Below are 11,314 nucleotides of genomic sequence, written 5' to 3'. Positions count from 1 at the left end.
GCTAGCAGGTTAGATCTCAAGGCAGCCCAAGTTCAAGGTGAACCGCTTAGTGCCAAATAACTTGTTTTGGGAGCAGGAGGGTAGAGCCAGAGAGCTGACAGAAGGCCACACATGGGCTATAGTGTGATTCCTCCTGAGACCCTGGAAACTTCAATGTCCCTTCAACTGTCCCTTCAACTCATGAAAGACTTGAGTGTGTGGAGATTTCCTAATGGAAAATGGTGAAGGATGGCCAGAACTGGATGCAGGTCATGTGAGAGGGGCACTAAGGAGAAAACCCCAGAGAAGTCCCAGGGAGGGCGCATCTCCCACAAAGCCAGGGCATTAATTAGGTTTCAGGTCAATTTTCCTAGGAGTGGGGTTAGGGAGTGGGTGACCGCCTGTCTGCTGATTCCCCTGGTGGGAGGCCGGTTACCCCAGGAAAGCTGTCACGTAGGCCAAATGCCATCTCAAACTGTGGCTCTCGGTTGGGGTTTCTTGGGGGCCAAGGGAGGGGTGGGGGTCTTGTGTCTTGGTTAGTGGTTATAGCTTCATTGCAGTAGGTCTCACGGCCCCCTCCCACATGAACACACACACACACACACACACACACACACACAGCATCAGGCACACCTGGCAGGGGTGGTCTATAGGACAACACATGTGTATTAGCCTCGGCTTTTTTTTTTAAAGCACCAGCTCACAGCTCTGGTTTGGGGGTATTAACTGTGTGAAATGCAGAATGAGTACGTCTGGTGGCTGCTGAGGCAGGGAGGGCTGTCTAGTGGGGCAGGAGACCCCGCGACACATGGCCATCTGATGGCCACCAAGGAGGCTGTGCTGGGCCGAGGGCACGAGGGTGTGGGGGGGCAAATTGTGCCTGAGGGCCTCAGGGGCCACGCTGCCAGCCAAGGACAGGAATCACTTACCAGGAACAGCAGCAGGAGGGCGGGATTTATCCAGGTGGGAAAACTGAGACTTTGGTTTACCCGTAATTGCGAAGCCAGAATCCACTAGAAAAACAGAAAGACAATCAGCGGGAGCCAGAGAAAGACATAACCGGTTCTCAAGAGAGCAGGCCGGAGGGCTTCTGCCTCCTACATCAAACCGTTATTAGCGTTGGTTTAACTTACCCTTACTGTCAACCGTCCACAGCCACCCACACCCAAGACAGCTTCCCAGCAGCCCCAGATCTCTGATCTAATTTTATCCCGGAGAAATGTGGATTTAGAAGGAAACATACAGAAGCCTCGCTTGGGAGAAGGAGGCTGGTGGAAGCCAGGAACTCCAGGCCCCTGGAGAGCACACGAGGTAAAAGGGGAGGGTTCCATGTGGGCAAACCCACAAAAGGCCCCGTGTGTTTGAGTGACAGTATTTTAGGCCACCACCCAGTGACTGTATTTACCCAGCTCTGGGCAGGGTGACTCAAGTCTCTGGAATGCGTACCTTATTTTTGTTCTGCCTGGGTATGTAACCATAAAATGAGGTCTCTGCCTTCAGAGCAGAAAGGACTAATCAGTCTGGTCGGTCTGGGCGGGAACCCTGACTACATTTTCCTTGGGCGGGCAGCGTCTAGGCCAGAGGACGTGATGTCCCAGGAAGCCTCGCTGGGTGTCTGGAGCGACGTGCCCCAGTGTGGGAGTGTGTCTGTGTAGAGAGGTGTGTTCGCAGCTGCACCGAGGGTGCACAGGGAGAGGTATGAGCACGACACTATGACTCAGACCCAAAGGTGGCTGGAAGAGGAGACAGCACCCGTGAACACGAAGATCAGTCCTCTCTCCTGGGCCAGCAAGACATCAGCCTTCGCAGCTCCCGTATGGTGGCAGACTGTCCCTCAGTGTGTCCTTCAGTGATGCCTAGAGGCTTCTCCCCGTGACCCATTGTCAACACACATTGACCTATGGGTCCAATCCAGTCCCAGTCCAGATCCCAGCAGAATGAAATATTTTGCTCCACGAAAGACATTGATGACACTAACACAAGCCACAGACTGGGAGAAACTATCCGCAAAAGACATATCTGATAAATCACTGTTACCCAAGATATATCAAGAACTCCTACAATCCAACAATACAAAGGCAAACAAGCCGGTTAAAAAAGTGGGCAAAAAGGGGCGCCTGGGTGGCTCAGTGGGTTAAAGCCTCTGTCTTCGGCTCAGGTCATGATCCCAGAGTCCTGGGATCGAGCCCAGCATCGGGCTCTCTGCTCAGCAGGGAGCCTGCTTCCCTCTCTCTCTCTCTGCCTGCCTCTCTGCCTACTTGTGATCTCTGTCTGTCAAATAAATAAGTAAAATCTTTAAAAACACACACACACACACAAAATGGGCAAAAAGAAGACACAAAAGAAAACATATTATACACATGGCAAATAAGCATTAAAAAAGAGGCAGAACATACTATTCAAATTAAAATGACCATGAGATTCCACTACACACCTATTAAAATGGCTAAAAACCCAAACCCCAAATGCTGGCGAAGATGTGAACCACCACGAGATACCAGTGGGGAGAAAGAATGGCCCAGCCGCTTTGGAAGACAGCTGGCAGTTTTTTGCAAAACTGTTTCATTAGAAACACTCTCACCCTATGATCCAGAACCATGCAGCTTGGTATACACCCAAAGGAGCTGAAAACTTAAGTCCACTCAAAAATCTGCACATGGATGACTATGGCAACGTGAATCACGATTGTGAAAACTTGAAAGCATCCAAGTTGTCCTTCAGTGGATGAATGGATGGGTACATTTGGACCATGGAATATTATTCAGCACTGGAAAGAAATGAGCTATTAAGCCATGAAAAGGCATGGGCAACCCTAAGTGTGAATTACTAAGTGAAAGACACCAATCTGTGAAGGCTATATACTATAGGATTCCAGCTATAGGACATTCCAGAAAAAGCAAAACTGCGGAGACAGTAAAAAAGATCAGTGGTTGTCAAGGGCTGGGGCGGGGCAGATGACTAGTTGGAGCACAGAGGATTTTTAGGGCAGTGCGACTACTCTGTATGATACTGTAATGGGGGAATATCTGTTATTAGGGGTTCGCCAAAATCCCATAGAATGTACAGGAGTGAACACTGATGTGAACTATTGGCTTGGGTGATGAAATGTGCCATCAATTGGTTCATCCCTTGTAACAAACATATCACTGTGGTGTGGGATGATGCTCGTGGAGGAAACTGCGCGTGTGCGGGGTCAGGGGTACGCAGGAAATCTCTGTATGCTCCACTCAATTTTGGTGTGGGCCTAAAACTGCTCTTAAAAATGTCTATGAAATACTCAAAGAAACAAAGTAGAATTCTTATCTCAGGAAACACAGAATCAACTGCGACGCAGACCCCAGCAGCAGGAACCTGCTCAAAAGAAACTGGGAGGAACTGTAAATAAGAAAGAAAAGTTTGCTGAAAACCATGTTCCCCTAGTTTTATAGATGTTAAAAATGCACTTTATTGTGTCTTCTGGGATGGAGGAGTTTCATATATTATCATGATCCCCGCTGAATTTAAATTGTGATATCTTTTAAGACTGTTTGGAATTTAAAGAAAAGGGAATTAAATAGATGTAAATACTATGAGCTCTTATTTATTTATTTATTTGAGAGAGAGAGAAAGCGAGCATGTGCATGATGGGGGAGAGGGGCTGAGGGAGAGTGAGAGAGAGAATCTTAAGCAGGCTCCACGCCTACCATGGAGTACAATGTGGGGCTTGATCTCAGGACTCTGAGATCATGACCTGAGCCAAAAGCAAGAGTCAGATGCTTAACCCACTGAGCCACGTAGGCGCCCCACTCTAGACTCTTTAAAAGCCAAAAATTATTAAAGATTTTCCAACCAGAAATAAAAAGGCCACTGACACATCGCACAGGTTTTCATTTCTAATAAGGTAAATATTGACTGCTGTGATCTATATGAACAAAAAAGCTCTTTGGGTTCTACCCACTTTGTTTTAAGATGAGAGGTTTCTGGGTTCCCAAAAGTGAGAGAACCACTGTGGAGCATCCCTGGCAGCGAAAGGTGTGTTTCTTACTATGACTCATAAGGAGCCATTGTTACTTAATTCTGAGAGTCTATAAACGTCTCTGGCTGGGCTTTGTTAGGTTTTTGATCCTTCTAGTTTAGGAAGCTGGCTTTGCTCACCTGAGGGACTGTCACCAAAGTTAACTTTTTTTTCCTTCTTCAACTTTTGTCTACAAAAGAAAACGATTTCTCCACTCACCACCCTTCTGACACCAAATATGTGGGTTTTTTACACCAAACAATTCTCCAATATTCTGAGAACACTGGCTGAATGTCCTGTAATTTAACTGAATTCTGACCCTGCCCAGAATCAGTGCAGACCCCACAGATTAAAGAGCTTGGTCACCTAAGACTGACTCTCCTTCAGATGCCACGTGTAAGAGGTAAGTCCCTAGTTCACCGTCACTTCTGTCTGACCTGGCTGCGATATGGTGGTTTCCACACCCCACCCCTTCTCCCGGGGCTTATCCTTTGCTATAAGGATCACTTTACTTGGGAAATACTTTACTTGGTATGACTGGTCAGTTAGAAAGGATGCAAACTGACAGATGAAGAGCTACACGTGGCAGCATGGAGGACCCCAAGCTCAGGAGCTCCTCCTGTCCCTGCGGAGTTCCGGGGTGTGCCACCCCCTGGCACCGGGCGCGTTCACCAGCTTAGAAGCTCTGGCCCCTTCACTCAGGGATTTTTATGGAGGTTCCCTTAGAGGTATGTGTGCTTAAATCCTTAGTCATGGGTGACTAATCCCTAGCCCCTTTTCTCTCCTTGGAAGTTGGGGGACCAGGAGGGGCGGCAAAGGAGAGTGGCTGAAAGGAGTTCCAACCAATCACGTGGTCGGTTTCTCTGGTAACCTGCCCCCCTTCTAAAGCTCGGGAGGGGGAGGGGAGCCACCGCTCATCTCATTAACAGAAACTCCTGTCCGGTTTTGAAGGGGCTTATTATGAATAACAAAAGGCGTTCCTTTCACTCTCACCGCTCCCGAAAATAGCTAGGGTTTTAGAAGCTCTGCACCAGGGCCTGGGGTTGAAGACCAAACACATATTTCTTCCTATATCACAGTATCATACACTGTATGTTGCTGGTCATTTTTGCCCTGTCTTCCTCTACTTTTCCCCTTTTTTCCTTCATTTTTGTCTTTTTTCTTTTTAAATTTTTATTTTCCTCATTTTTTTCTTATTTTAGTTTTAACATTTTTTCTTTCTTTACTTTTAGTCTTTTCCCAGTGTTGCTTTTTGGCTTTATTCCTTATCACCCTTTGTTTCTTCTCGTTTTCATTTTTTCTTTATTCTTTTCACTCTTTGCTTATTTTTCATTTTTCAACATTTTTTTGTTTTTCTCATCTCTCTCTCTCTCTCTCTCTTTTTCATTTCTTTTTTCTTTTTTATGTAGTAAGTTAGTGTTGTTAGCACTGAGTCCCACATGCTGCAGGGCCTCTAGACCATCTCTGCTGAGGAGGAAGCCTTATAAGGGGAATGCTGGCCTCTTAAGGCCTTTGGTAAAGATCATGACACCCATCACTGTATCTCCAGAGCCATGGATGTTGAAGCTGAACATCGGAAACCGCTTTCCCTTCTTTCCTTCCAGCACCTCTCCCTTCCCCCGAATCACTGTTTACCTCTGAAACCACCAACTAAGAAGCAGGACAGCGACCCCCACCACTCTGTCCCTCTGACCAAGGCCCCAGGCAATATCTCTGTTGGAAGGAGCAGGGGCCACAGGGTGTGGCACTCAGCGGGAATGATGGGACCCTTGCCCTCTGCCAGACTCCTGTCACACAGATGTCAGCCAGACCCTCGCTTCCTGTCCTTGGATGGTCATGTGACACCAGCTCAACCTTCCATTCCCTGTGTAGCAGGATCCCAGCCAAGCTCCCAGTCTCAGTGGGGATTCGTGAAAGTCAGACGTGTCACCAGGTGACCCTGAGACTTCTGTTCCAGTGAATTCCGGATCTCTCCCTCATCTTGCATATTTCAGCTGCCCCCGTCTCGCCATCCCATCGCTACCCAGAGAGGCTCCGCTCCTCTACCTGATTTCTCCTGAACTACACTCAGTCAAGGCCATTACCTTTCTTATTAGAGGTTCAGGGTATAAGTGTGGGGGTTAGAGAAGAGCGCAGCAGATAAAACAGACTGTCAGTCATCATTAGTCTTAAAGCCACTGGTCTCCCCTTTCCCTCGGCCCCATCCCTCCCTCACTGGGAATGTTCGCTGGTGGTCTCTTCTGTTTCCTCCAGACTCAACTTCTTCCTGGGTCCCTTTGTTCCCCTTCACCTCCCTTCTCCTCACCCTGGTTCACCTACTTCAACCACCTCCCACCAACTTAAAAAAAAAAAAAGCAAAAGAACCTCTCTCGACCCTGCAATTGCACTACTGGGTATTTACCCCAAAAATACAGATGTAGTGAAAAGAAGGGCCATCTGTACCCCAATGTTCATAGCAGCAATGGCTGTGTTTCCACAGTTGCCAAACTGTGGAAAGAGCCAAGATACCCTTCAGCAGATGAATGGATAAAGAAGATGTGGTCCATATACACTATGGAGTATTAAGCCTCCATCAGAGAGGATGAATACCCAACTTATGTAGCAACATGGACGGGACTGGAGGAGATTATGCTGAGTGAAATAAGTCAAGCAGAGAGAGTCAGTTATCATATGGTTTCACTTACTTGTGGAGCATAACGAATAACACGGAGGACATGGGGAGACGGAGAGGAGAAAGGAGTTCGGGGAAATCGGAGGGGGAGATGAACCATGAGAGACTATGGACCCTGAGAAACAAACTGAGGGTTTTGGAAGGGAGGGGGGTGGGGTTGGGTGAGCCTGGTGGTGGGTATTATGGGGGACATGTATTGCATGGAGCACTGAGTGTGGTGTATAAACAATGAATCTTGGAACACTGAAAAAAAAATTAAATAAAATTTTTTAAAAAAGAGTATTCCTTTTTATTTTTAATTATTTAGAAAGTTTTCCAACTTCATTTAGGTATACTTGAAGCATGAGAAACTAGTTTGGGGCTACAACAAATTAGGTCCCAGGAACATTCACAGAGAAGTCTTTGGGTTTCACACTGTCCTTTGTTTCGGTAAATACCTACCAGTGGAATGATTGGGTTGTACTGCATGAATGCGTAACTCTTTAGGAAACTGCCAAACTGATTTCTGAAGTGGTTATACCACCTTACATGCCCCCTGCCCACCCTGGCCTTATAGGAGACTTTCAACTGCTTCACATCCTCACCAACACTTGGTACGGCGGTCACGTGATTTTCAATTTAGTCCACTTGTTGTGGTTTTGTTTGTTTGTTTCGATGCACAATGGTTTTGCTACCTCTTAGCTTCATTTCTACTAAAGGGAAGCATATGTGTAGGTTTGCAGAGAACAAACCAGGTTATGTCTGTGGTGTCAGTGAAATGAATAGTGGCCCTCTTTCCCTCTAACTTGGCCTGGTTTATATAATAAAATATGTGGTTTCTCTAGTTCTAATCTTGTGGGACATGCCCCCAAGCTGTCCATCCATAGCCACAAAGTCTCATCAAGGCATTCTGCTCAACAAAGACTCTTCCCTCCTTTCCAAGGGAATTTCTTGCTTTTCCTAGTGGGGCTCTATCTCAGGACCCCAGGATCATGACCCGAGCTAAAGGCAGCTGACTGAGCCACCCAGGCACCCTCTTTCTTGCTTTTCCTAAAACAATTTTTTCCTTACCACAGAAGGATTACAGGAAGCAAGGAGAGGCATAATGTAGAGATACCCAAATAAGGGCAAAACCTACTCACAGAAAAACCTGCACACTAATGTTTACCGAAGCTTTCTTCTTAATTGCTGCTATTTGGAAGCAACCAAGATGTCCTTCAGTAGGTGAATAAACAACCTGTAACATATCCAGACAATGCAGACTTATTCATCAATAAAAAGAAATGAACTATCAGCCACTAAAAACCCGGGGGGACCTTAAATGCATACTGCTTAGTGAAAGAAACCAGTCTGAAAGACTGGTTCCAGTTACGTGGCATTCTGGAAAAGGCAGAACTATAGAGACAGAAGATCAGCAATTGTCAGAGATGAGGGGTGGGGAGGGATGAATAGGAAGGAAGAGCCGAGGAGACTCAGGGCCATAACAATTGTTCTGCCTGATACTATAGTGATGGGTGCACAGCCTTAAGCACTTGTCAAGACCTACGGGAGCATAAGAACACAAAGAGTGAACCCCATGTAAACCATGGACTTTAATTATAGTCTATCAATTTGGAATCATCAATTTTAACAGGTATACCTTGCTCATGCACCGTGTTCACGATAGGGCAAGTGGGGAGGTGGGCTGTGGCAGGACGGGTGGGTACATGGGAACTTGGTATGTATTTTCTGCTTAATTTCTATGTAAACCTAAAACTTCTCTAAAAAATAAATCTAGTATTAAAGAAAAGTCCCAGCAGACCTTTGGCAGAAATTGATTTGCTAAATCTAAAATTCAGTGGAAATACAAAGAACCTAGATTTTCCAGGACACTGGTAAAGAAACTTGAAATTGGAGGGCTTACGCTGCCTGAGTCCCAGGCTGATGGTAAACAGGTACAGTCACCAAGACAGTGTGGGACTGGCATAGGTAGGCGGGCGCACAAGCAGAAGGGGACAGGGCACACAGAGGTGGACCTTCAGGGGCAGTCACTGAACCCACGTGGGGAGAGGATCCTCTTTGCAACACATCATACTGGAGCAACCAGACATACCTGGTAGAAACAAAGAACCTTGACCCCTACTTTGTACCACACACGCACAAGCACCTCAAGCCAAACCAGAAAGCTTCTGCAAGAACACAGAGCTGCATAAAGTTTCCTAAGACGGGACAGAAAAGCACTGATTATAAAGGAAATAACCAGTAAATTGTCTTGCATCAAAATTAAAGACCTCTTATCAAGGAGCACTCTTAGGAATATGGAAAACAAGCCTTAGGCTAGAGGAAAATATTTTATATTTATATGTAAAATATTTATATGCAAAATATATTTATATGTAAAATCTGTGCCTGTATGCATAGGCTTCCATGTGTTCACGTGAACTCGCACAGGCGTCTGGCCAAGGACTCCCTATCTGGAATACATGTCCGTGTCCACCAAGTGATGCTCAAACAAGAAACAAGACAAGAAGCCTGTTGCTGGGAAGGGACCATCCTCATGGCAACCTGACGGCCGGTCCATCACTGCAGGGGCTGTTGGTCCCTTCCTTAGTCGTCATGGTAACTGTTTGGGGAAGATTCACATATGTTTACAGAAACCCAGTGACACCCCCAAACTCAGGGCACCCAACTGAGCTTCCAGGGGCCCTGTGGCCTAGGGGGAGTCACGGCTGTCCACCTTCCTGTCTGAAAATGAAGTGTCAGGTCACTGATCGGTAAAGGTCCTTTCTGCTCTGACCCTTCAGTAACCCCATGGTTGGGGACCCAACTGTCCTGTCCAATAACAAGATGGAAAAGGGGTTGTCTTCCCACTAGTTCTTTCCCCTTCGGGGGTGTGCATCCCGCTTGTGAAGTTGCTTGCTTACACTCAGTGTCCAGAATAAACCTTTGCTTAGCTCCTGCATTACATGACCTAATAATAACAAAAATAGCTACTCTAATAAAAGGTACTTTCCTGACCTCAAATCAGCTCTGAATAGCAGGTGTGACGAGTCACATTTTATGGACTGGGAAAAAGTGAGGCTCAGAGAGGTTAAGCCACTTGCCCATGATCACAAAGCAGATACAGGCAGAACCAGCCTTCAAACTCAGGTTTTTCTAACCCCAAGAGCTTTCTACTCTCCCACTAGGAGCACAGTGTTTACTTGCTTTTAAAGAGTTATACTCCTTTAATGCAGACACGGCCTTTCAGGAGGGCCTGCAGAGGCAAACAAGTCTAAGATTCACGACATCTCCAATTCCTTGACACATGGGAAAATAGCAGGAACCCAGTGATGTGGAGGTGGGAGAAGAAGCTTGGAGCAATTCTAAATACAGTTCTTCTGAAACTACTGATAATTAAGGTACCTAACACTATTGCATACAACGTTTGAGCACTACAGTAATCCCATGAAATAGATATGATTTTGCAAAATTCTCACAACCTCGGGAGGTAGGTCCCACTGTTAACCCCACATAGCAGATAAGGTAGCTGAGACATGAAGTGGTTAAGGCCTTACCCACAGTAGCTGCCTAGCAAGTGCAGGGGTGGATGGGTTCCAGAATCCTATGCTGTTATTCCGTTTTAGTTCCTGTTCGGCCCTATCACCATCTGATTTACGTGTTTATTTTCTGTGCTCTTCTTCCTATCCTGTTAGACTTTATGGTCATAAGAGTAGGGAACTAACCCTTATTTTTTTTTTTTTAGTTTGTTTATATATTTATTTAAGAGAGAGTGACAGAGAGAAAGCACAGGTGGTGGGGAAGGGCAGAGAGGGAGAAGAAGGCTCCTCGCTCAGCAGGGAGCCCAACACAGAGCTGGATCCCAGGATCATGACTTGAGCCAAAGGCAGATGCTTAACTGACTGAGCCCCCACAGGTGTCCCAGAAACTAACCCCTCTTGTTCACATCTGTGAACCTAGCTACTTGAGACACTATAGATGCTCCAGCACTAGTTTGTGAATAAATGAACAGGACACATTACATTGCTTCCTCTTAGGTTCTAGGTTCATCTCTTCTAACAGCAGGAGGTGGAGCCTAATTCATAGGAACCTAGATTACTGAGGCAGGGTTTTCATGGGAGGTGATGGCTTTCCAGAACTTGGTGGAGAGTTCTAGATGAATTTGTGGAGATGAGGGGAAGTTTGTCTTGCCCTCCTTTTGTTTCCCCCTGGTCCCACCCCAGTTCTTTTTCCAGGTTTCTGCAGTGCTTGTCAGGATGGAGGCACTCCTCACCCTCGCCATCACCAAAACAAAACCCCCAGTGAACCAACCACCATGTTTCTTCCGAGAGAAAATCTGTGACATTGTCCCTGCTTTTCTTCCCACGTGCGGTCTGTGCTGTGAAAGCGACAGAGAGAGGCCCAGAGCTCATTTGTTTATTTTCAAATTGAAAGTAAAAATAGGGGCGCCTGGGTGGCTCTGTCAGTGAAGCATCTGCCTTCAGCTTAGGTCATGATCCCGGGGTCCTGGGATGGAGCCCTATGTCGGACTCCCTGTCAGCGGGGAGTCTGCTTCTCCTTCTCCCTCTGCCCCCTCCCGGCCCCCTTTCTCTTCCTTTCTTTCTCTCAAATACATAAATAAAATCCTTTTAAAATAATAAAAAATAATAATAAACTGAAAGTAAAAACGTTCTGTTTCCAGGGCTGTCACCGAGGGCTACGATTAGCTGGTA

The 11,314-nt window shown here is 46.4% G+C and overlaps 1 long non-coding RNA gene across 1 annotated transcript; it reads left to right on the top strand.

Annotated features, from left to right (window-relative positions):
• Positions 1-4,100: 4,100 nt before the first annotated feature.
• On the top strand, positions 4,101-11,031 carry LOC125081073 (uncharacterized). Its single transcript, XR_007121579.1, has 3 exons — positions 4,101-4,376; positions 9,839-10,003; positions 10,838-11,031. It is a non-coding gene; the product is annotated as an uncharacterized LOC125081073 (long non-coding RNA).
• Positions 11,032-11,314: the final 283 nt, after the last annotated feature.

The sequence above is a fragment of the Lutra lutra genome, chromosome 11 (genome assembly GCF_902655055.1).
Source record: "Lutra lutra chromosome 11, mLutLut1.2, whole genome shotgun sequence".
Classification (NCBI taxonomy): Eukaryota; Metazoa; Chordata; class Mammalia; order Carnivora; family Mustelidae; genus Lutra; species Lutra lutra.
The sequence above is the reverse complement of the archived record's forward strand: the minus strand, read 5'-3'. Positions and strand labels throughout refer to the sequence as shown.